Source organism: Mustela putorius, unplaced genomic scaffold (genome assembly GCF_011764305.1).
Source record: "Mustela putorius furo isolate JIRA1106 unplaced genomic scaffold, ASM1176430v1.1 tig00003909_pilon_pilon_pilon, whole genome shotgun sequence".
Classification (NCBI taxonomy): domain Eukaryota; kingdom Metazoa; phylum Chordata; class Mammalia; order Carnivora; family Mustelidae; genus Mustela; species Mustela putorius.
Genome location: NW_025422057.1, coordinates 7,757,969 through 7,784,076, shown reverse-complemented (window position 1 = coordinate 7,784,076; position 26,108 = coordinate 7,757,969). Strand labels below are relative to the sequence as shown.

The 26,108-nt window shown below is 54.0% G+C and overlaps 1 protein-coding gene across 1 annotated transcript in view; it reads right to left on the bottom strand.

Annotated features, from left to right (window-relative positions):
• The window catches only part of CPXM2 (carboxypeptidase X, M14 family member 2), a 207,466-nt gene that overhangs the window by 174,637 nt on the left and 6,721 nt on the right, over positions 1-26,108 (bottom strand). The window lies entirely within an intron of this gene.

The following is a 26,108-nucleotide window of genomic DNA, read 5'->3' as shown; positions in this document are numbered from 1 at the left end:
TCCTTCGTGCCTGCTGTGTGACCTCCAGAGAGGTACTCAATTCTGTTTTCCTCAGTCCATATAAAGAGGATAACTACAGTGTGCCCCTAGTGGGTTGGGGGGATTACCGGAGAACATAGGAAACATGCTGAAAACAGCCGCCGGTACAGAGCAGTCTATCCAAATACTGGCCGCCCATCTGTTCCTTCATGTGCAGTGGAAACCGGGGTTCTGATGGAGGCTCTTGAAGCACGAAACAAGATTTGTGGGGTTTTCCTTCCAGCTTTGACACAGACTCACTCATTCCTGTTCTCCTGGTCTTAAAATAAGGGGACTGAACCAGGTATGAAAAGCAGACATTCCACATTGCCATTTTGCAGGACTTGAGAAAACGGAGCTGCTTTCCTAAGAAGTGACTGCAAAGTTTTGGCAAAATGCCACTGCACTCTCTCTTCCTCTTGACTGTCCTCAGATGGACGCTTTGTGGCAGGACGAGAATTCCTGGATGGGCAGAAACTCTGCGGATGACTCCTCAGAGTGATTTGCAGGGTTTTCTATAAGCCCCAAGCCCGCACCCTCTGGAAAACAGGATCTCTGCCACATTTCCAACAACCCGCCTGGGAAGGGAAGAAACGGCAGGACTTCTGTCATTGAGATGCCTGGCTCCCGTGTCAGTGTGCGAGCTCCGCAGAGCAGGTGTAGGGACTCAGGGACCGGAGGAGCAGGCCACCCGCAGGTCAGCGTGGGCAGCTGGGCCTGTTACGGAAGGTGATGGAATTCTCTGGCCTGGAAAGCTTTCGTGGTCCATGAAGGAATTAGCCTCCCCGTTCTGGCCAAATGATTACTGTTAAGGGAAAAACATTGCTGGGAATCAAAGGGAGCCAGGGTGAGACATGTCCTGAAATAACTCTCAGGCTGCACTTCCAGTAGCTTCCTCCCCACCCCCCCACCCCTACCCGCCCCCCAGTTTCTAACAGCAACATCAATTCAGGAAGGGCCCAGGGGTGCAATTTTTTTCCTTCCCCTACAAAGACATAGCTTCTTCTGAAAGTCATTTCCCCCTTGATGACTATTCCAAGTTTAAGAAGAGTTGATATTCCTTCTAAAATTATGCGCCTGGACTCTGGGCTGCGGCTGATGTATAATCACCAGCAGCTAAGCAGAGTCAACAAGAAGCTGCCCCCGTGGAAATGGGAAAGCACAAAAGAGATGTCTTCAGAACCACACCCCCCCCACACACACACACCCCGTGCACCAAGGTCCCTTCCAAGAAGTGTTTCAAGTGCATTTGAAAGGATTCCATTAATTGCGATGCACGTGTGTCCCTGCCTTGGAGGAGCTGGCTAGGACCTGCAAGACCCTTCCTCCGAGGTCCGAGGAAGTCCGCAGTCTGGCAGAGCAGGGGAGGAATTACGATCCGGTCCCCAGGATCCCCTCTGGCCCTCAAGGTATGGTTTGTGTCCCTGCCCACCTCCTCCCATGCACACCGTTGTGTTCTTGCTCATGGAGCCCACGGAGACCTAGACTTGCGCGCGCGCGCGCACACACACACACACACACACACACACACCACTCATGTGTGGCATTTGCATGTGTATAGGTTTTTAACGGGGTCACTGGAGGCAGCGAGGGAGTGTTCAGTGCTCCAAATCCGTTCACAACAGGTTGTCTTCCTTCGGGCACTCGGACTACATTTCCCAGCACCCCTTGCGCCTAGGTTTGGCCATGTGACTTGAGTTCTGGCCAATGGAAGGGGAGCAGAAAGGAACGTAGCACCGTCCGCAAGGACAAGGGACTACTCCTCAGCACTGAAAAGGAACGGATGACGGACCCAACCTATGGCAGGCTGGACCTCGACCTCAAACACAGTGGCTCAGGGAAAGAAGCCAGGCTCAAGAGACCACGTGTTGTGTGATTTTACTCACAGGATGTGCTCAGACTCGGCGAACAGGAGAGATGAAAAGTAAATTGGGAATGACCCTGGAGCAGAAACGGTAAAGGGGCGCGCGGAGTCCTGCGGGGGGAGGGGCGATGAAAACGTCCTGAAGTCACTAACAAGCGCTGGTTGTGCACGTGAAACGGGCACCTTTCGCGGTGGGTAAAGTATCCCGCAGGGAAGTTAGTGAGGGCGCCGTTTCCAGGGCTGATCTGTCAGAGCCCCACGCGTGGCCCACTCTGGGCTCCCTCGCTTCCCGCTGGCGGATGCGGACGACGACGGAGAGGGGCAGAGGGGCCCTGGTCCCCGAGCGACCCTGGAGGAGTGCCCCCCACACACACCCCCGCCCCGCCCCGCCCCAGGCTGTTCTGAGAGCAAGAAGTGAACGGCCTGGTCGGAACGCGACTTGGGTGGGGTTTGCTGGCTCACACGAATTTGTGCAGAGTTCCCGCTGAACCGGGTTCTGGGTCTCTGGCCACGCCGCCACCAGAGCTCTTTCTTCCCCCAGAAACTCTCTCATCTTCCCCCACGTGTCCCTGGGTCCTCTCTTCCCCTTCATCCTTCCTCCCTCGGCCTCACCTCTACCTCGAGGAACTCAGATTCTCTATGACGCCGAGCACGGCAGGGACACAACAGAGCAGGACGGATTGTTTTCAGGGTAGTGGTGGGGGCAGAAAGGAGGTGAGGGTATTGCAGTCTTTCAGTGTTGAGGGCAAGGGGCCGAGCCATGGTGTCGGATCAGCCTTAGCAAACTCTGCTGGGGGTGCGCGGCCAGCGCTGAGGCCACATCGCCTCCAGCACTGACTGGAGAAGGAGCGTGTGCAGACATGGGGCAGGACGCACTGCTGGTTTTCCATCTCAGGCTTCCAGGTTCTTCCACTTATCTGGAACTCAGGTGGTGTGAGAGCTGGATGAGTCAAGGTCATTCTTTAAGTCATAAAAGGGAGAAGGTGTTGGGGTGCCTGGGTGGCACAGTCAGTTAAGGGCCCCACTCTTGGTTTTGGCTCAGGTCATGATCTCAGGATCATGGGATCTAGCCCTGCATCAGGCTCCACATCGAGTGTGGAGTCTGCTTGGGAATCTCTCTCTCCCTCTCCCCCTCCCAACCCCACCACCCATATGCACATGCATGCACCCTCTCTCCAAAAAAGAGAGAAAAGGTGTTGAACTTCAGCATGGAAGAGAGAGTGAAATAATGAAATGCCTTTGAGTGTGCATATTATCTGCAACAAGCAAAATAATTTTTCAAGCATCACTGAAACTGTGGAGGAGAAAAAAAATCCTGGAAAGTTTCTCTGGCATAAGCAATGACAAATGGAAGCTAATTTTACAAGCCTGTCGTTACTCATTGAAGGTGTTTATAATGGCTTGGGCATTTTCTGTATTTAGTGCACTGATGCTGTCCGGCTCCAAGCCCTGCAGAATGCACCCCTTCTCCCCCAACACACAACACATCTTCCTCACCTTTCTCCCCAGCACAGCCTTAGGGCAGCCCCATCACCTCCAGCTGCTCTCCTGCCTCCCTCCTTTCTCTGCCAACCCACGCCAACCCACAGCCACATTTATCATCACGAGCCCTCCTGCTCACAACCCTTTGAAACCTTCCCACTGCCAGTAGAATAAAGCTCATTTCCCTTAGTAGAGCATCACCCTGTTCTGTTATTCTGATTGTGCCCTGCACAGGTTTAGGGGTGCTCCTCGAATAGTACAGACCACAACCTACACAACCATACCCTGTGGCCTTGAGTCTAAGATCGAGAGATCTTGAAGGTCTTCGGGCCCCCAAATCTCTCTGGTCTCACCTGTGCCTCTCTTTGACAGGCACCTTTTGTCTAACTAGAATCCCCGGTTGTAGGATTGTGTGCTTCCAAACCATTCTGTGCACTGTTCCTTCTGACCAGAACTCCTCTCACCCCCTTCCTCACCAGGTATTTCCCATTGTCCGTTCAAAGCTCAGTTCAGCATCACGTCCTCCAGAAGACTGCCTCTGTCCTCCACACTCAGTCCTCTGTGCCCCATGGGGCGCCAAGGCTGCTGTTGTCTCTGACCCTCATGGGTGACTGGGTGGTGACCTTTCCGTGTGCTCCCTGAGGATAGCATAGTGTCGAGAGATGTGAGATTAGGTTCAGGCTGTCCCTGGTGGCACCGGTAGTGGAGTCACAGATGGTTCTATGGAGAAGGGCCAAGAGGAAAATGCTGAGAGAAGCCAGAGGGAAAATGAGGCCAAATAGAGGGTCCTGGGTTAGGCGAACCTAAAGCACCGGAGAACCAGAGGAAAGACAGCTGGTCGTTGGTGGAAATACTCCCTGACCACGTCCCCTCCCCGCCACACCTCTCCTTTCCCTCCAGGCCCTTGCTGGACCATGGCCACCATCCCCTGCCCACCCCAGGGATGGCAAGACACCTGTTAATTCAGCCCAGTGAACATGCCTGGGGAGGGGGTCAAAGCACGCAGTACCACTGCCAGTGGGAGACAGTGCCGCCTAAGATCTGAGCCAACAAACTCAGCAATACTGACAGGGCCCAAGGAACCAAGGGGACGTATGCAATTTAACCCCTTAAAATACGACACAGAACCCATCTCGGCTGGAGGCACAATATCCCCTCCTAAGACCACAGGGCTCTTGGCCCACATGCCCTGGCAGCGAGCATCTCCAAGAGCATTCTTGTTTACCTAAAGAGATAATGACACCGCATGATCACAGAGATCAAAATGCAGTCACAGAGATCAGCCCAGAGCCACTGGAATCTTCCATTCTGCTAGAATGATTAAAATTCTCCAGATGGGTCTTTGATACAAAAGGTCAGATAATTGGATTCTCTCTAAAGCTTTGCTTCTGTGTCCACAGAGCAAATACCTCCTTGGAAGCTGAGGCCATGGAGGCTCGGTGGGATGATTGGTAACAACCCATTGGGTTGGAGGCAGCCTGTGGGACCTTCGCAAAATCTTTTTTTGAGGAAGCCAGGGGCCTTGTTTTATTTTATTTTGTTTCGTTTTGTTTTTTAATGAAGCTGATGAGTTAAAAGCTTTTGGTTCTATACTGCGGTTCTAAATCTTGGGCTTTTTTTTTTTTTCTTTCTTTAAAGGAGAAACAGACCACGATGGAGGCATTCTGTTATGTATATCAAATGCAGACACATCCGGAGAAAACAAATGAGAAGGCAGACAGAACCCAGGCTTGTGCCGCAGTGCTCACACACATATGCATTAGCTTGGGTACCTTAAAATAGCTGGTTTCTACAGTCTTTCATTATGCAGGAAAGTGAGTATTTTCCAAACACTTTCTCAATCAAGGGACAACGGCTCTGGCAGAGCTCCTCCCTGACGGCCCTGAATTCCTTCCTTCCCTGCCCGCTGTCCTTTCCGTGTACGCGGACTAGTTTCCCCAAAATACCCTTTAGGTATTTTGTTACTCCCAGTTAGAAGGGGGGAAAATCATTATTTAAACAGGTCACCAATACGCAGAAAAATGTACTGATTAAACACAAGGGGATCTGGAGTCAGAAAAGCCAGGAACAAGCATCTCGGCCACTTACTGTTTGGCAGGTGAGCACCTCTCCAGCCTTGATGTGCCTGTCTAGCCGAGGATGTGAGGGTTGCATGGGAGGAAGCCGGTGCGGGGGTCTGGGGGAGTGCCTACATCGGCAAAAGCTGTATTATTACATTTCGCACATTGCATGTACAAAGTGCATCACATCACGTAGCCCAGAGAACTCAGCTTCTTGGGCTGGAAGGGGTCTTGGAGAGGCTCTAGTTCAACCACCACATCCCCCCCCCCGGGTGGGGGGTGGGGTGGGGATGGCAAGGGGCGCGTGGCTCGCCGGCGTCAGGCAGCGGGGAGGTGAAAGCGAATTGCTGTTGAGAACCCATGATGTGCTGAGGCCCCCACTCAGCATCCTGGCTGCTGCCTAGATCCCTCATATCCTGGTCCCAGGTCACCCTCCTGCTTCGCTGATGTTGCCCCTTCCAAGGCTCTGTGCTCCAGGTGAATGGCATGAGCCCATCAGGCCCTGGGAGGCATCCCCTAGCCCGTCCCATTGGCACATCCCTGTCCCCCTCTCTGGAACGCCATTGCAAGAAACAGAACACCACCACCGCCGCCATCACTACCAGGTTGGCAAGAAGGAGAATTAATCAGTCATAAAAACACAGGTTGGATTATGAACTCCAAGAATGAGAGGAGAGTCAGCCTTTTGGAAGGACCAGAACCAGGGCCAGTTGTGCCCTTGGAGACCTGGGATACCTTCCATCGTCTGGGTGTGTCAATGCCATCACCTCCTAGGCACCAGGCACAGAGCCACACGCTTCTCACTGGACGATCCCACAACCTGGTATGGTGGGTGGGCTTGGCCCCCCTCCCTGTTGAGAGGCAGAGGCACAGAGCAGGTGCCGGCTCAGCCAACCCAGCAGTCAAGGAGCTGGGATCTGAAGCAAGCAATCTGGGGCTATTTCGTTCTGATTGGGCCAAACAGGTCAGGGGCACCCAGGCTGGATCAATCAGCAAGGCCTGGAGGCCAGAAGACACGGGCATCAAAGGAGAGGGGAGCTTCTGCCAGAGAAGAGCCAGGAGGACCCCTCAATGGAGCCACTCCACTGTCACCCCCTGAGGCCCAGCAGAGAAGGCCTTCCTCCAAGAAGAACCCTCTTCCCAACCTGGAACCAACATGGTGCCCACTTTTTGGGTGGTGCCTGGCACACAGTTGGGCCCCCACCAACGCCCTTAGGGCCCTGAGCCTTCTGGGCTCATTCCGCCCGTGGTCTGCTCACACTGGACTGAGACACCAAGAGGCCTGAGAGTGTCAGACCACCTCTGTGTCCCCAGACATCATATGAGCCTGCAGGGAGAGGCCCTCAGGGCACAAACTCAGGGATGCGTGAATGGTGCCCTCCCCACCACGTAATACCCAGTTTCTCTCTGCTTGAGCTGCAGCTTGGGAGGGGGCAGAGTTCACAACTGGAGAAAGACAAAGCAGCAGGCAAGATTGCTCTTCTGGGAAAGTCTGACTCCAAATCCCAGAGACAGAGATGGTGGCGGGGAGACGGGGGAGCCCCCAGTAATCTCCTTCCAGGTGGCTTTGGGCAATCGTATTCTTTGCCTGCGTCCCAGGGTTCTGCCCTACAAAGCAAGTCCCATACCCAACACAGGGCACCCCCTCAGCCCCCCACTGGCTACTGACACTTTCTCCAAGAGCCAGGGGCTCCCAGAGCCTCTCAGCCTGGTGCCACTCAGCAGGAAGCAGGGAGACCGCAGCCACCCTCCCCAAGCTCTGGCCTGCAGCTCTCAGCTCCTTCCTTGCCCTGGGGATGTCGAATCAGGACAGCTGCCTTTCAAAGGCACAGAAATTCTTTCTTCTTTTTCTTCCTTTTTTTTTTTTTTTTTTTTTTTTTAATGAAGCAAACCAGATGGAAAAGAGAAAACTCAAAAAGAAATGTTTTCAGGATAATGACCTTTTTTAAAAAATCATGCTCATTAAAAAAAAAAAAAAAAAAAAATGCAAGCAACATAAAAAGGACCAAAAGATCTCTTCAAAGTTAAGGGAGGGAAAGAGTATAAAAATAATAAGAACGTGGGGTTATTATATTTTGAGATGACTGTGTGTTCAAGTTGGACTTCTGGCTGTGGAAGATGAGGGAAATACTGCCTCTCGCCCTCCTGGCCCACCAGTTTGGTTCCTGGAATCATTACTCACACTGCGACACCGACATCCTGTCCTATACCTTCATTCCAAGAGTTATAGAGTCTCTTAATTCCAGAACAGAACAGACTCTATGCTCACCATCAACCCTTCTAGGAGGAGGGTGCCTGGTTTCTGAGATCTGCTGTCTGATTTCTCAGGGTTCCTTCATAAAACCGCTTTTCAGAACTGTCCGCCGATGCTGCCTTTTGAGTCCCAGGGATGCGGGGTCACACTCCCCTGCTGTCCACACTCTGTAGACTTTGGCCACCATCCGCAGACACTGGGATGTCATGGGGGGATTTTTGTCTTGTTACAGTTTGTTTGGCTTTGTTCTTTTTTTTTTTTTTAAGATTTTATTTATTTATTTGTCAGAGAGAGATAGCACAAGCAGCAGGAGAGGCAGGCAGAGGGAGAAGCAGAGCAGACTCCTTGCTGAGCAGGGAGCCTGATGAGGGACTTGATTCCAGGCCCCTGGGATCATGACCTGAACCAAGGGCAGATGCTTAACCAACTGAGACCCCAGGCATCCCTGTTTGGCTTTGTTCTGTGCAGGATTCTGCCTCCATCATGGTACTCGGTAGCTAAACGTGGTTATGTCTCCACACTCATCACTCTGCCCATTTTTTCTTTCCTGAGATGCAATGTACTTCGTTGACTTAAAGATTCAAATCCTTCTGGAAAGTTTGCTTCTGGTCAGTCCCTTGAGCGTCTCTTCTGTTCCGTTCCTTTTGTTCTCCTCTTCAGAAGCGCCCGCTGGTCCTTTGCCTTCCACACAGATCATCTCCACAGTCACGTTTGCTTCTTTGTTCATGCAGGTTTGTTTTGCACGATTGGGTCAAACTCAAGTTTTCAGGGGTTTGCTGCTTTGCACAGAGGGTCCCAGGTGACCAAGTGGCAAACCAGGTGTTGCCTCCTCCCCCAGGCTCCATCTCCCAAGCCCATGACCATGATCTTCACTGATGTAGGACAACATGGGAGGCCTGTCTGGGGGGCAGGGAGTGTGCTACAAGCAGGGAATAGGGTGCGGGAGGTCTCAGAGCTCTGTTCTGGCTCTAACACGCTTACCTTTCACCCAGTTAAAGATGACACATTAGCAGATGAATTTAAGAATTATTTCTTTAATAATTTTCTTTGGGTGCTCTTTCTGGTTCTCTTCTGTAGCTATTAGAGTTTCTAATTTGATTTTCTAACTTTCTACGTGTCTCCCTTATTTCCCGTTTTGCTTTTTATCTCCAATTTCTTCCAGCTCCTCTATGGATTGTATACATTGATGCTATCATCTTCCTAATCTGCCAGAGTTCTCCTTGGAGCTCTGCCCAGGGAGTGCATTGTGACAGTAGCTGTCCCACAGCCTGCCCTTCCCATACCTGCTTCAGCCCCTCATGAACTTCGCAAAGATTGCGTAGGCTCTAATCTTATGGGAGCACTCAAACCCCCTCCCAATTTTCCCCCACCCTCCATGACCACAGTAGCACACATCTTCCAAGGGACAAAGCCAAAGAGGCAGGAGGGAAGCTGTGGGGTTCGCCTGCTATGGGTCCCTTCTCTGTGGACACAGCATGCTCTAGAGCACAGTTAGGTGTTGGTCCCCAATGGTCTAGACACTTCTGTCTTCTTGATGCCTAATATCCCTACATCAAACTTTCAAGTTACACAGATATATATTCTAACCAGGGAGAGAGTCGGGGGTCTAATCAGGGGTCCCCAGCCTTGAGGACTTCAGGAATCTGAAATCACTTTTAAGTTGAATCAGGGACTATTTCTGGGTTTCCAGCTTAAAACAAACAAACAAATAAACAATACAAAGCAGAGCAAGAACCCGCAGAGCACCGTCCCGTTGCCACAAGCCCACTAACAAATGTCCATCGAACAGCAGCAGAGGTAGGAACAGCGCACTCACCGTGCAGAGGGCGTCCCTGTAAGTTGAAAAAACTCAGCTTTATGAAAAACTCATTACATTTGCTCTGTTTTTCACATGCTGCCTTCAAGCGGGAAACACTTGATTCTTTCTTCATTGTCCCCGCAGAGACCACTGATGGGAAGTTACTTCTTTAAAGCATGAAAGAGATCAAAATTCCCAGATTCCTGGCACAGTGATAGGAGGAGAGAGGGAAGAGGGGAGAACAGGGTCTGGAAGGTGCGCCCGTGGCCATGGCTCGTCCCAGTTCTGTTGGGAGCATCCCGCCACCCCTGGCTGGGACTGGCCCGTGGTCCCAGCATGCACTGCTCCCACACCTGCTTCTGAGCTCATCTCCCCCAGGTGGAGTCTAGACGGCAAGCTCTTTGGAATGACAGGCTTTGCTTTGGTTTTCTTTTTCTTGTCCCCAAGGCCAGGACGAGGGTAGAGTTCACGTCTCATCCTAACTTTTGAGTGCCAGCCCCTTCCTGCCCTCCCAGCACCTTGTCCCTCGCCCCCGCGGCCACTTGCCCAGTGTCTGCTCCCGGCAGTACCCTCCCCCCTGCCTTCCCAGATGCTGTGGATCCCCGCCCGGGGCCCCTCCCCAGGAAGACACAGGAGCCTCCCTGTCCCCCCGGCCACCCCCATTCCTTTTCAGCTACCTCCAGCCGTTCTCCATCACGGCTCAAGTGTGTCCCCCATGCTAATGAATTCACGCTCTGCTACAGATACGGTGGCTTCCCTTCACCTAGGAGGGTAAGATGCTCCAGGCTTTCCGGGGACCTGGGCTCCACTTCCTCCCTGAGGACTGGGCCAGGGCTGGGCATATGATCAAGCTGTTAGACGAGAGTAAGAGACCCGGAAACTCAGCCTCCTCGTGTGGGGGTCTGCTGTCCCTCCGTACCCTCCCCAGAGGGGGCTCTGCTGCTTTGGGCTGCATCACACCCCCAAGTGCATGGCTGTAGGTTCTCTGGACCGCTCCAAGCACTGGTTGCTGTGCTGGCGAATGTGACTGAGCCTATAAATATGACAGTCCCGGGGCTATATTAAGGTTTTATGAGTCTCTTTGTAAAACAGATTAAGAGATTCAGTGTGAAATTCTTCTTTTTTCCAAGTCCCTTCTTCCCCTCCGCGCCCATCAGTCACACCAACCCTGGCTCCGGTTGCCTTCGCTCTGTTTTGCAAGTTAAAATAAAAGCTTCTTTTTCAGAAACAGATGGGATGAGCTTCCCTCCCCTTCTATCCAGTGTTACTACTGGATTGGGTTACTGATCCCAGTTTTCTTGGCACCTGGACATCAAGGAGGCCTTCTAAACGGTATGTCTCTCCCTCCCCAAAAGATGAGCTGCTTCAGTAAGGACATGATAGGGTGGCCAATTGGACTAGCTTATCTAGAACATTCCTGGTTTCAGTATCGAAACCTCAGTTCTGGGCAAACCAACATGGCTGGTAACCTAGAAGGAGGGCTTGCTGCAGAATCATCGAAATGTTCGAGCTCTGGATGCAAAGACATCCAAGTGATATGGAACTGCTGAATCCTTCTGTCAAATGAAAATTTTCTGGAGCACCGTGGGTGGGTGGACGACAGGCAGGCAGGAGCCTGCAGCCTGAGGCGCCTTCACTCTGTGCTCCTGGAAGAACAAGCCTGGGTCTCCGAGTCTCCCCTGCCGTCTTCCAACCCCCAAGAAGATGGGGGACCCTCCTCACCCCAAAACACACACCTGGGAGAGCCTTCACCGTGGTCATGATGAACAATAGCAGATGGAAAGTGGCAGCCCCAGGAGGGAAGTGCCTCTCCGGGACCACACAGCTGGCGGCATTAGACTTGGACTAGAACTCTTCTTCCTTAATTTCCAGAAGAGGCACAGAGAGGCTCCAGCCCACACCTTCTGGCGGCGCCCCCTTCATCCTTCACACATTTGCTTTCTAAACTTGGAACAGTCCCACGAGCTCCAAACCCAGTCTGGGAAACATCGCCACCTAAAATGCACGCGCACGCGCACGCACACACACAAACACACACACGTGCGTGTGCGCGTGTGCACACATGCGCCACCTGCGCCATGGCTATTAAGGGAGGCTGGCCACCCACGATCAGGCGCTCGGACGTTCCATGGCTGGGATTGAACAGACAGAAGGAAACGCAGTGTTGAGATGTAGGGGTCACGTGTCGCCGCTGGGCCCTCCACACGCTGCATCTCCAAGATTAATGCCAGCCTCCTTCTAAAGACTGTGGGTGTTTACCAGCCACTGCTCCCACCTGGTGCCCAAATCCCCACGTTCTCACGACACAGAGCCTCCACGTGGTGCTGAGCCTGTTGTCCCCGTGCCTCAGCAGTGGCCTGGCTTGGTTTACCCTGAACCTAGAAGCCTCCGCCCTCTTTAACTTGCATTCCCCTCCCCAGCCAGACCTGCAGACCCTCGGTGACAAGCAATGGCCTCACTCATTTTGGGAGGAAGGGGCAGGCCTGTCCACTTCCCACCCATCATGCTGCCGAAGGGTCGCTGGTGTGGGAGGGGCCCCTCCCGCTGCCAGCCATAGCTGCCCCTGAGCAAGAGTAGGTTCTGGAAGCGTGGTGCCCCTGGGGCTGAAAACCTCAGTCCCTGAGCCACCTGCCTGGGCACCCCTCTCCCTGTCTCTGCCCAGAGACCTGCTGTCGCCACCAGGACTGGAGGAGGCTGACCATGGCACACTGGGCAACGAGCTTAGTGGGGAAAAAGATAAATTGAGGCATGTTCGCGGGAGATGTTTTATAGAGAAGGTGCCGGAGCAAAACAAGGAAATGTGTTTGACTGGCTAGAGCTTAAGTGGCTGCCTTCCTGGGGGAAAGCTAGTCGTCCGCCATCCACTCTTCTCAAGCTTCACTTTCTCCGATCAAGTGCCCTGACTCAGGCTTTAGGTCGGGTTCGCTTACCAACAGCCGCCCAGGCCAACAGCCTCCCTGTCTGATACTTCAACACGGGTGACATGGCTCTTTCATTCCCACTGTCACCAACCAAACCCCTAGGATCTGTGGGCTCGGGTCGTGATGAATTCATTGCTGGCTCCTCTTGGACCGTTCTTGTTGGTAAAGGCTCCCAGAGACTCCCTGGTATCCTCACAACACTGTGAAACAAACTGTAGAATTGCCCCCGCTTCTGGGTGCAGATGGAGAAACCAAGGCTCTGATCTGCCCAAGGACCCTGGACACATCCATGACAGCTGCTTTCCTGGTCCCCCGTCCTGCATGGGCCAATGTGGTCACTCTATCTGAGCGCACCGGCCACCAGCAACGGTCCGAGGGAAGCCTCTGTGACAGCCGAGCCCCGATGTCACCCATCCCCCCGGGGGGTCAGGGGCCCTGGGTTCCCCACTCAATGAATAACTGAAGCAGGAAAGGAAGAGCTCCACGCCCCTCCCCTTGTCCCACACCCTCAGCAAACAGTGGCTACGCTGCCTCTCCAGAACTCCTTTCCAAGAAGGCCTGAGCTCCTGCTGGGGGCCCCTGAGTTCACGAATCATTCTAGTGCTTCGCTACTTGCTGGGAAATGAGTGCTAGACATACAAGCGGAGCCAACAACGATACAGAAGACAGCCCTGAGGACCAAGGAAGGGGCTCAGGAGACCCCATTCAAGGCCCCTCCCATTCTGCCAGGGTTGGAGACCCAGGGCAAGTCACTCCTTGGGCACTTTTCCTCCTTGTTTATGAAGGAGCCAGACCAACTCGACTCCAGCTCTGTCGATACGGCTCTGGCCATATTTTCAGAATTAACATTTCAACTGACTACATGAGTCAGAGGAAATCTGACAAAATGAACATGATGAACCCAAAAAGCTTCTGTACGGGAATTCACACAACGCACACACTCTAAACCCCAGGGAGAGGCCGCAAAACCAGCCCATGCAGAGAAGCAGAGAAGAGACACCATCACCCCCATGGACTTTGTCAGAAGGTCTGGCCTGCGGGATGGGCTGAGGTGGGGCAGGGGCCTGGGATACTGGGGAGCAAACTCAGAACTGGGGTTCAGCCAGATACGGGGGCCTCATGCAGGGCCCAGTCTCCTGTGCTGGGACCCAAACTGGGGACATGAGTGTGCCCTGGGCCGTGCTGTGTCCTCTGCCCCATGCCCCCCTCCCATCCCCGCCCTGGCCTCCTCCGGTCCCATGCGAGCCCGGGCTCAGTGTCTGCCACCTGTGCCCAAGCCACCAGGGAGGGCCGTGAGAAGGCTTTGCAGCTCGAGGTAGGTCTCTACAGTCCTGCGTGTCTCTGGGGGCTTCTGGAATGATCCAGATCCATACAGAATTTCAGGGTTTCCTTACTTCTCCAGGCTGGCCCTGAAACTCAGCCTCTAAAGATTTCAGAGAAAGAGCAGGAAAACTCAATCCCCTTTTCTTCCACAGCGCTTTGCAGCCTCACGTCTCTTTCAAAGAAAATAGAGCACGAGGAGGCGTGGGATGCAGAAGCCGAGAGATCCAGGAGGGCAAGCGGCTCCACGGGCTGACAGAGCCCAGCGGCAAATAGGTTTGTGACGGGTGAGTGGACGCGCCTGCTTGGCCGTGGACACCGGCCTCAGGACACTAAGGTCACTGAAAGTTTCATGTGGAAAAACAAAGTGTCCCATGACATTAAAAAATCGTGTTTATCATCTCATCTGTCCCCTCCTAGCTATCAGGTATCTCTCTAGCTCAGATGATATCACACACACTCTGCTCAGGTATCTCTCTAGCTCAGATGGTATCACACACACTCTGCTCAACAGTTCTCCAGTATAACCCGTTGAGTCCCATTTTAGAGATGAGAAAACAAGGTCCCTTCGCACGGCCTGGGAGAGCCCAGGCCCGTCTGGTGTGCAGGCTCCTCACCTCTCTGCCAGGCTGTCCAGGCAAGAAGGGGGGTGGCTGAGGCAGGCCGCAGAGCAGCCCAGGGTTGCTGTGTGAGCTCAATAGGCCCAGAGCTGGCAGCAAGTGGCTGGCCCTAAAAAAGCAGCAGGAAGGAGAGAGGGAGCCGGCACTCTCTCAGGACCCCGACTCCAAGCCTCAGGAGACATGTGAACCAGGACATTCCTATTGATGGATCAGGGCAGGGCCCTGTAGGAAGGGAGAGGGGCCTGGCTGGGACTCCCAGAGGTCTCCTCTCTGATGGGGTGCAACCTGGGTCCCGTCAGGGCCCAGCAGGGAGAGAGCCTTGGAGGCACGAATCTAGGCTTCCCCGCTCTTGCTTGGGAAGCGGGAGCCTCCCGGTTGTCCTGGCCTCCAGCGCATTCCCAGGGCCAGCCTGCCCTCTGCTGGGCCTGTCGAGGGACCGGAAAGTGAAGTCCACATTCTGGGAACTTGGGGACTTGGGTGTCCCTTTCAGGTTCCTGCTCCTAACCTGGGAGCGACAATTCACCAAGTCAGTCATGGGTACTGCGAGTCCCTGTACAGCCTTACGGGGACTGAGAACGGTGAGTTTATTTCCTGCTTGTCAATGAAATCGCAGCTTGAAGTGCACATGTGTGAGTAGCACGTATGTTCCCAGCCAGGGGCAGGGAGACAGTGCGGAGGGCTGGGGGTTAAAGGGCTGGGCTCCAGGTCACCCCATCCCCACACACCAGGGGCCATTCGCACATACGCAGTAGGTCGAGTGCTGCTCTGTGTTCAGAGTTAGAGCCTCTGGGCCAGCTGGCTGCCAGAAGGTCCTTAACAAGGGACCTTGTGATACACGCCATGGGTCAGAGCCCAGAGGCCACTTGGAACTCACCATTCAAGATCAAAATGCCTACAACATTTGACTCAGCTTATCGGAAACCCTCGACATTTAAGAACAGGCACTGAAGAGGGGTGAGAGACCCGCACGAAGAAGACGGTGTTTTAATGAGGCATTTCCCCCTCTGCTCATCTCACTGTGTTGGTCAGCTTAGACCCCTTCCGAGCTTTCATTGGCTGCCACAGACATGCTCTCAGATCCCACAGGACAGTGACGGAGGCATAGAAATCCAGCCGATGTGCGTCTCTCCGTGACCCCAACGTAATCACGAATGAAATCCCAGCCTCCGGTCCGACTGGCTTCTCCTCAGCTGTTCTCCTGGAGTATTTTGTAGGAGGGAGTCGGGCTCGGCTCTCCCTCAGCCAGGCCTCAGGGCTCTGCTCCGTGGGCCACCAACGGCAACAAGGATGCATTGGGACAAGCCACCACCCAGGCGGCAGGATAAGCATAAGCTCTGTAATGCCACGCATACCTTGGGAACGCAGCCCCCCGCCCCCTAAGAGCAACGAGTGGGATCCAGACCCCAGGGGCAGGCCTCAGGGAGGACCAGCCTCTCGGCTCCAGACCTGCCCACTCCCTCCAGTCTGGGCTTTGCCTCTGGATTAAAGCCTCCCTGCAGACGACTCGACTCCCATTTCTCCGTGCAGATCAGCCCTCTCCCTGCGCCCCAGACCCGTGCAAGAGAACAGAGGGCCGTTCCCATCCACACCCCCTTGCTAAGCACTCCCTGTCTGATGCTCAGGCCAAAGCCTCTCTCCCTCCAGCAGAATCCCAGTCTCTCGGGTCCCTCTCCCGAATGCAGCCCAAGTGTGGCCTCCTCCAACAACTGCCCTGTTCCTGCCCTGACCCATGATTCTAGAACTGCAATGTTCACACAGAGCGTCTAGCCACATGTCCTAATTTGAATTTCAATGAATTAAAATAAAGTGAAATGTAAAATCCAGTTCCTCAATCACACGAGAGCCAGGCTGCAGTGCTCAGTGGCCACAGGTGGCCAGCCTGTGGCCACCGTCCCGGACAGCACGGGTACAGAACCTCTCCACCCTGACGGAAAGCCCTGTGGGGACGGCGCTGCTCTAGGACCTACCCAGGAGTGAAAGAGACCAGAATTCCTGCCTGCTCCTGGGTGTCCCACCTCCACTCCAGTCCATCTTCCACATGGCAGGCCGGGGGCGGGGGCTTCTTCCTAAAGCATAAATCAGCTCGCATCACCTCTGCTTACACCCTCCCGCTGCCGATTGCAGTGGCCAGAAAAAAAATTCAAGTTCCTTCCGTGGCCTTCTAGGGCTCAAGTTCACCCAACATCCAGCAGCATCTGTGGAGCCTGAACTACGGGCCAGGCACTGATCTGGGAACTTGCAGTAGGAGATTATCACGGAGCAAAACGTCAGAGCTCCCTACGTCCCTGGAGCTATTTAGGGGAGATGAGAAAATAATAAGCCAACTTCAAGTGTAAATGATAATTGTACAGAAGATGAAACGCACAATGAGAAAAAGAAGAAGAGCGCAAGGGTCAGGCTGGTTTCCTTGCCAGGTGATGGGAGCGTCCCAGGCAGGAGCTTCCCAGTGCGATATCCCAAGGTGGGGGCAGGCAGGTTTGAGGAACGGAGAGGATCACATGGGGCTGGGATGAGGGAGCGAGGGGACATGGCAGGAACCAGGTCACAGAGGATGAGAGCAGGCCATGTAGGGCCTTGGGAGCTGCGGGAGGGACTTGGCGTCCATCTGAGCAGGGGGGCGTCTGGGCAGGGTTTGAGCAGAGTGGTGCCCTCCAACTCACACTCAGAATGCCTCTTCTGGCTGCTGCCTGCAAGGAGCCTAGGGTGAGGGCTGAGGGTGCAGACACCACCGTCCAGCCACCCGCCAGGAGGAGGGGGAGGTGAGCATTTGCAGAGCAGCCATGGAGAGGCGCTGAGGGCGGTCAGAGGGTGGATTTAGTGGACGGACGAATGTGCAGAGTCCCAGTCAACAGAGTGCAGTGAGAGAGCCGAGCCTAGGACGGCCCCTGGCCGGGGGCAGGTGGGCAGCAGGTGTCCAGAGCTGGGGAAGCTCCGCAAGGTCGGGCGTGGGAGGGCTCCCCGCACCTCCTAGCAGTAAAGGAAGATAGGCTGCCGGATGTGACAGTCTCAGCTCGGCCCAGCAGTCCGACCAGAGGAGTGAGCTGAGGTGGGGGCAGGCCTCCGGTTCCTCGGCCTCCTCTCGTGCCCTCGGCGTGGCCACCCCTGCCATGCCATTCCTGCCCTGGCTTCCTGTCCAGGTGGCACCCTGCCAGCCACACCCCCACACCCCCGCACTACGCTGTCTCCTGCTTTCCGTCGCCCAGACCGGCCCAGAAAGGACCTGGACTGGTTCTGTGGTGTCCAGCCTCTCCAGGAGGTGCCCTGAGCTCCTTCAGGACAGACACTCGTCTTGCTCGGGCAACGCTCCCAACCCTAGAACCGTCAGGCCCTGATGGGCATTCAGGATCTGAATGCTGCTGACCAGCCCTCCCACGGGGACTCTTCTGCCCTGGGCTCCCTGCCGCCCTTCTGCTGCCCTTCTGCCCACACACTCCAAAGGGGATGCGGGGCCCCATGACCCCGGGGGCCAGGGGCCCAGATGCTCTCTGCTGTTCCAGGGGACTGTACAGGAAAGGAACATCCTTCCTGCACCTTGCAGAGTGCAAGACATGCACACACGCGCGTGCACACGCACCGAGGGTTTGACTCTCCTCCTCTTCCCACCTCCCCCATCCGTTCCCGGCTGAGAGTTCTAGGCAGCGAGCCCAGGAAAGCCTGGAAAACCAACTCTGCCTGGCTCTGTGTACTTTTTAAAATGTCCTGCAGTATATTAAGTATTGATTATGAATGTGATTTGTGAGAGGAGTGACTCTGAGACTTCCTTGTAAGCAGCAGGGCCATTCCAAAGGGATATAAGGGGAAAGTGAGCGCTTTGCTTGAGTCCTGATTCCTGAGCCAATCCCAGGGAGCTTGAGCTTGCAGGTTGTCAGGAAAAGGCTGAAAAATGCCGCCAAGTACCACAAGGCGCAGTGGCAAGGCAAATCAACCTCTGGGGGTGGGGGGAGTGGAAATGACTTTGCTCTTGGTGCCAAGTTTCAGTGTTTTGGCCTCACGGCAAACCCCTGGCCAGGCAGGGAAGGAGGCACGGGCCCAGGAGTCCCACTTGCCGGGGAAGAGCACTCCCCAGGGAAGAGGCTCCAGGCTCCTCAGCTCCTCCCTGGAGGTCCCGGCCACCCTGTACCCGCTGGCTGCTTCCTCGAGCCCTGAGGTCCGTTTCCCGCTGAGGGCGTCCAGCTCGGGGGACAGCATCCTTCTTCATCTTCTCTGCGCAATAGAGATGGTCAGATCATTTGTGTGCTATTTTAATATTTTTAGCAAATGTCTTCCAATTCCCAGTGTAGGGAGCAGGGTGGGCGAGGGGCAGTCAAGAGGAAGGGGTCCCCCCCCCAGTCCATCCACCATGCAGGCACACTGGAGCCAAAGTGGTGGGGGTGGGGCGGCTGGCCTTGTGCAGTGGCTGTGCCGGGGTCCCCCCCATCAGCTGCACCCAGGAAGGGGTCTTGGCTGCACACCCCCAGCCCCTCTCCCCCTGCTCTGTGTTTACGGATGCTTCCCATGACGTTCCTGTCCCTCTGGATGTATTACTTGGGGCCACACAGATTTTCCTCCAGGTGTCAGACTGGAAACAGTGGGCAACAAGAAGGGGACCTCTCTCTCCTGTACTTCTCAGGGACCAGGCTGGCCCTGCAGACATTGTAAGGGACCCCAACTGTGGGGTCTGTACGGAGGCCTCACCCCCCGCAACCGCACAGCTCAAGTGAGTAGAACTCAGCAGAGGGACAGAATTTGGGCCTTCCCTTCCGGCGTACCCTGCAATTCCAGCCCACCTGGCCAACAGGGAAGACCAGGACCAAGGGGTTGCTGGGTTCCAGAAAGCAAGACTTTCAGCACTGAAACAAGAGAAGTCCCAGTCGGTCACCCTGGTGCAGAGAGCCCCACCTCTAGTCACCCCGACGGCCACTCCCCAGAGGTTTGGTTTAGTTCCTTCTCTCCTTTTGCAGCTGTTTCTGGATCTTGACATACTCTGTGGGGGAGGGGGCAGGAATAGGCTTTTGATTCTTGTAAACCCAGAGTTGCTTATAAATTCCTAATTCGGGGGCCAGCCGGGCTCCAGGGCAGCTTCTGACACCATGCCAGTTCAGCACCTTGAAGGGCAAGGTCACCACAGATGCTGGAGCACAGCCGTGGCCCCAAGCCGCCTTGCTGGGTTTTGGCAAGTTCTCAACTGTGCTTCTCCCGAGTGCCACACGCCTGCTCGGATGCTGCCGCCACCTTTCGTTTTCAGCCCTTTGGCTGATGCATTTGGAGAAGCTGGAGCGCTCAGTCCGTGAGCCCCTGTTCCTCACTCAGGCTCTGCTCCAGGCCACGTGGCTTTGTCTCAGCCGGAAGGGACAGTGCTGTTCATGACGGAAAAGATTTCTGCACAGCTTTGGGAATTTTTTGTTTAGCATTAGACCACTGTGCTTGAAGTCACAAGCCAGGGACTTGCCACCTTCCAGCTTTAATTTGTGACATTACCCTGTCCCCCGGAATGTGGTGGCCTTCTGAACCAGCAGCCCAGTCACAGTGTTTTATGGAATTAGAAGGGTCCCATCAGTTCCTTGTCTCCAGGTCATTGTGCTGTGTAGAGGCAAATGTATTCTGCTTTGTCCACCCTCCTGGCTAACTGGGTAGTTTATGCGTCTTCTCATCCCTGAAACAGACCAAGCTCTCCCTTTCCTCATTTTTCCTGTACCCCCACCCTTTGCCCTGAGACTTTCAGGGCCCCCCACTGTGTGCACAGCATTCTAATTTAAAACATAGGTAGGGTTAAAATGCTTCACAATAACAGAAAATGGTGGGGAAAATACAGTGTACTAAGATCTTCACATTGTGTGGAAGAGATAAAATCTTAAATTGTATTAGACAGTAATAAGTAGGAAATATGTATTGTAATATTCAGAACAATTATGAAAATACAAATAAAAGTATAGTTTAGCACCCAGTTTATACAGGGAAAACATGCTGATAAAACTATTAACCCTTAAAGAAAACATGAAAACAAAGGTGTGGAAGAGCAACGTGAAATAGGTACAACAAATGGAAAATAAATAGTAAAAGTGTAGCTTTAAAAAAATCCCCATATATTGATGATCACATGAAATGTAAATGGACTCCAAGTAAGACTAAGATTGTCCTATCAGATTTTTAAGAACCTGACTATAAATTAGTTACGAGAGACTCAAATAAGAGCAAAAGATAATAACACCGAATTATGCCAGAAAAGCACCAAACAAAAAGGATGAAGAGACAAGCCCACAATCATATTAGCAGACATTAGCACAGTCCTCTCAACAGACATAGAAAAGCAGTAAGGAGAGAAGTCTGAACAGCATAATTCGCTTGACCTAATTAACATCATATCCAACAATGACAGAAAACACCTTTTTAAGTGCACATTTAATAAAGTGAACTGTATGTTGAGTCATAAAGCAAACATCAACGCCTTTTAAGAGATTCATATCATTCACCGGAAGTCAGTCCTCTGATCACCATGGAATTAATCTAGGAGTTAGTAACAGACAAAATTTCCATCTCTGCCCTGCTGATCATCCCTGCCCCCAAATCTAGGTCAAGTTCTTTGTATATCAGAGGTAAACTTGAGAGAAGGAAAGGGAGTACTTCTCCAGCCAGACATAAAGTAGAACTACAAGCCAAAGGGATCATTCATGAGCCAAGACCACCCAAACCCAGGGAGGCATGAGATGCAAGTATGTGTCCGTAGGGCCGGGGGCTATTTATTTATTTATTTATGAAGATCTAATTGGCTTTATTAAGCAATTCGTGAATCGCATTGCATCTCATTTGGCAAGTAGAGAGGCAAGTAGATGGGCTCCTCTAAATTAACCCCTCCCGGGGCTGGGTATATTTAATGCTCGTAGAAGAGGACACAGAGCTCTGATGTACAAGAGACAGAGGGGAACTGAGAACTCTGAACAAAGCCAAGACCCTGCTCAGAAAAGGTGAGGGTAGAAAAAGTCTCCCATTTGAAATTGAACCTCAAAACCTACCCCATCCCAGTCCGATGGAAAGTTTCAATATATCCCAAACCAAAAAAAAAAAAAAAAAAAAAAAAAGTCATTGCAAAATTTGGTTTCAGAAATGTGACCCCTTGGATCCAGGCCAAAGCAAAGACAAATGCTTTCCTAAAGACATTTTCCACCGCAGAGCACGTGAGGCTCCGGTAGCAAAAACCGGTAACACCAGCTGAAGAAAGATTCACAGTCATTTCTGGAAATCACAAACTGCACAAGGAAATAATTCTCATTGAGGCAAAGTCAGCAGATAAACAGGATTAGGTTCCCCAAGCACTTGCAGTAACAGAACAGTTGAGATGAAATTATCAGTCATACTTAAACTTATGACTTACATTTGATAATGTGTGAAACTACAGATCATGTTTAAATCATATATAAATTTAAATCATTTATAAATCACATTAAAATAACAGAATAGTTCAGTTGAGATTACAAATCAGACTTAAAGCATGTTTAAAATGATTATGTAAAGAAGAAATAAAAACCATATGGAAGGAACAAGATTCTGTGACAAAAACGAGATTTGGAAATGAACCACACTCAAGTCCCACAACTGAAAATGATCCAAAAAAAAAAAAGTCCTTTAAAGCCTAAACCCAATAGCTGAGCTCGCAGAATTGGTGGTTTAGAAAAGCAGAAGGACTTGGTGAGCAGGGAGATAGATGTAAAGATACTTCACCAATTTCAGTGCAGATAAATTCCAGGGTGCAGCTAGAATCCGGAAGGGAGGAAAGAATGGGGAAGGGGGTGAGGAGAGCCAGGCCCGAGTGTAGGATTGCAGCGAAATGACTGACAGGTGCGCCCCGGCTCTGGGTCTCCTTGCACGCGCTTGCTAGGCCACCTGCCCCAGGTAGACTCTGGCCACATCAACCGACTGTTCTCTGCACTTCTCAAAGGAGGCAGGGGTGAGTTCTCTCCTCTGATACCCAGTCCAGAAGCTCGAGTGCTCCAGAAAGAGCCGTCCCCAGCTGGCAAGGGAGAAGCTTGGAGCTGCTGGGATTGTGTGAAAGCCCAGGAGCCCGAGGGGCCAGAGGAAAAGCGTCTCTCAGCAGATGCTAGTAAACTGGCATCATTTCCTGTGGTGGTTGGACTGTGGCTTTGAAGGTCCTGGTGATGTGGGGCATGGGGATTTATCTGGGCCATGATCTGCCCTTTAGAACCCTAGCACAACCCAGCCCAGCTGGGCCCAGTCTAACCCAGCTGTGCTCAGTCCAGCCCAGCCATGCCCAGTCCAGCAAACTCCTCGCCCCTGGAGGGACAGCAAGTGGGGAGGAAAGGGGAGAGGAAGGAGCAGAAAGAACTCAAAGGCACAGGGGACAGAGGGCAGGGCAGGTCTGCCCCCTGTTGGACTGGGCCAAGCAGGATGAGATCCTGATGCCACATGGAGGCTCCAGACCCCAGCGTATCTAAATTGAAGCAGCCAGTGCTCAGCTAGCCCAGGGAGGCCCAGGGAAAGGAAGCCAGGGTGGGAGCCCCCTGGACCCACTGAGTTCCTCCCTCCCATCTAGGAAGGATTGGGTCTAGGCCAGGGGTGGCAGCGTCTGCCTGCTGGGGTCCAGGGGTCACAGACACAACGAGGTGGGGCCTGCAGCCAGGCAGGCCTTTGGGGAGGGGGGTAGAGGAGAGGAGAGCGCACCCAGGAGCAGAGGCAGGGGAGGACTGAAAAGGTGGAAGTGGGACAAGGAAGGGCAGGGATGGAGTTGTGTGTCTGCGGGCGGAAGCTGCAAGCCCAGCCCCCCCCCCCCCCCGTTACCTACACCCCCACCACACACTCTGAGCCTGCTGGGGTAGATGATGGCTCCCTCAGGGCCCTCCTGGGCAGGCACAGGCTGGCTCAGGACGGGGTGCCTGAAAGGGTGGGGTGGGAAGGGGGGGCATCCCAGGTGGAAGCGCCAAGGCGGGGAGGGGCTGGATGGGAGGTGTCTGGACCACTGCCAGGCTCAAAGGGGCTGGAAGGGTTTAGCTCAGCCCGTCCGGAGCTGTGTCCTAGAGGTGCCAGATGGAGTGGAGGGAGCACTGGATGGGGAATCAGGCCGGCCTCCTAAGAACCCTGGCTCTGAGACTGGCCCTCTCCCAGCCTCCCTTTCCCTGTGGATACTTTGGGTATAAAAGCCTGGAAGCCCAGAAGCAGGTGGGGACACCCAGGACCACTCCTTTCTCTGACATCAGGTGCCTTCAGGACAATTTCCTAATTGGCTGGACTGAGACCTAGAGTCCTTCCACCCCTAGACGCCCTGTTACTGGGGTTACTCTGGGTTCCCGGGAGCTCCTTGGCCTAGCTAAGGGGTGAGTGGGACGACAGTGGGGGGCAGGAGTGTCCAGATGGGGGAGGGACACGCCAGGGCAGTCCTGTCCAAGGTTTGCAGAAACAGGCCTCCTGGCTGCAGTGCCCGTGCAGGCCACACAGGGGCAGCGCGGGGCTGCATTTCAGTGCCTCTAGCTCCGCAGGTGAGCTGTCCCCAGAAGCCTGGAAGGTTGGGGAGCCGGCTGCCAGCCCCCACCCTCAACCCTTTCTCCACCTCCTTCTACACACCGCCTCTGCAAAACGCCTAAGGAAGTTGTGTTGTGGGGAGAGCGGCAAGTTTTTAAAAAGCAAAAAAAAGAGGAGCAGCTCTGAAAGGCTCCCTGAAATTCTCCAGGCCCCGATCCTGGTCAGCAGCTGGAGAAACTGGGGCTCAGAGAAGTTAGCAGCTTGCCCAGTATCACCCAGCTCCCAGTTCGGGTTTCTCTCCCAGGCACCTGCTGCCTCCCTCACTCCACTGCTGGTTATGGGGGTTGGGGGTGCCCAGACTTCACTGTCCAGAAGGGAATGGGAACACACAAAGGACCAGTCAGGTAGAAAGCCACAAATGCCACACTAGGTAGGAGAGGGACTAGTATGGGGGAGACTTCTTCATGCAGGTGGGAGGGAGGGTGGAATCCAAGAGGCCATCATGGAGGAGGAGGCAACACTTGAACTTGTCCTCGGGGTGAAATAAGATGCTGACTCAGTTGAACAGTGTGTGTGGGGGGGCTGCTGGTGAAGTAAAACCCTGGGCGAAGGCAGAGAAGGAGAAAATGTGCATCGGTGAGATATACGCTCTGCAGGGAAGGAGGAGATTAGAGGTCAGACAGAGAAGTTTGCCCACATCCTGAAGTCTCTACGGGCTGCCTAGGTCCCTAGGTCTTTAGAATTGGGGGCTGGCTTGGCTTTGGAATTTTCCTGAATTCCATTATGTTGAAAGTACAGAAAATGGCAGTTCTCCAGATTATCTCATTTGGAGGTAGGAGTAAACAAATGTTCTCCATGGCGACGGTGGGACCTAACTGGAGATGTCTGGCTGCCCCTCGGAGCTCTGGAGGCCAGCCCTGAGGGGGAAGGCAGCCGCTCCCCATTCCTCAGTCATGACTCGAACTCACAGCGGAAGGAGCTACTGCCGGCCACAGGGGGCCTCTGCCTAACCTTGGAGCTGGCTGCGGGACAGCCCAGGATTCTGGGGCCTGGAGAAAGCCTCAGATCAAGGTGGGCGGGGTGCATGGAGCAGGCAGGCCCACCTGCTCACCCTCCTAAGAAGTCAGGGGCTCCTCTGGAGGCCCGCAGCCTGCTCAGCTCACTTGCCCCTGTCCAGGTAGATGCAGGACCCAGAAGGGAATGCAGGAAGACGGGGCAGGAGGCCAGGGTTGAGTCTCTGCCTCAGTGTCCCCAGAGGTGGGCACCAGGGGGCAGGAGGCACGTAGAGAGGAGGGGGGCTGTCGTGTGGATCCATTCAACTGTTTCCATAAGGAAATGACCTTGAGGATGCCCCCAGGGCCTGACCCCAACCCCAGTGCCTGCATCAGCCTCCCAGCCTACTCAGGAGAGCCATGGGACCACCCCGCTCCACTCACATCTTTGGAAACTCAAAGTTCAGGGACTTGGAACCGAGGTGGGCAGGTGAGGACCCAGGTCCTGGAGACCAGCAGACCAAGACGCAGAATCACCTCTGCTGCTTCATGGCTGGGGGCCCTGGGGCTCGTTACTAGGACCCTCTCCTACCTCGGTTCCCCCATCCGAATGATGGTAGGCCAGGATGACCACACCCCCTCCCTTCTGGGGCGGAGGGGAGGATCCTAGGGGCCGCTGGAAGATGCCCTTGGCACAGGGCCTGGTGCTCAGCACATGCTCAGTGAACAGCTGGTACCCAGATTCCTCTGGCCACCGCCACCTACCCCGCCTCCCCAGTAGACAGACGTCTGTCTCTGAGTCCCCCCGCCACCCCACCCCCCGGCCCCCATCCTGGCCGATGCTCAGGGCTCCTGGGCCTTCCGCAAAGTGCTCTCGGGGAGGTTTTGTTTACCATCAACCGGTCATGTTTATTTCCGAATCCGGGTCTGACCTCAGAAACGCACTATTTCATTAAACAGAAAAAGCAGCCCTTCTCAAACTGTGTCGGATTAAGACTCGTTTATATTCTTAAAAATTATTGAAGATTCCCAAGACAGTCTGGGGACGCGGTCTCCGTCCGTCACTGTTCACCGCCCCGGACACGCACGCGGACGGATTTGTAAATTCTGCGCGTGCCCGAGCAGCGGCGGCGGCCGGGCCGGAGCCGCCAGTCAGCGTCACTTGGACCTTCGAGAAGGACTCGGAGCGCGTGAGGGCAAGGGACATCTTGGTGGGACCATGCCACCGGTTTGGACAGGGGCACCTCCCGAAAGGATTTCGAGGATCCCCAGCACCCGGCCCCCCGGGGAGCCCCTGCTGCGCACTAAACACGTGCAAGAAGGAAACACAAG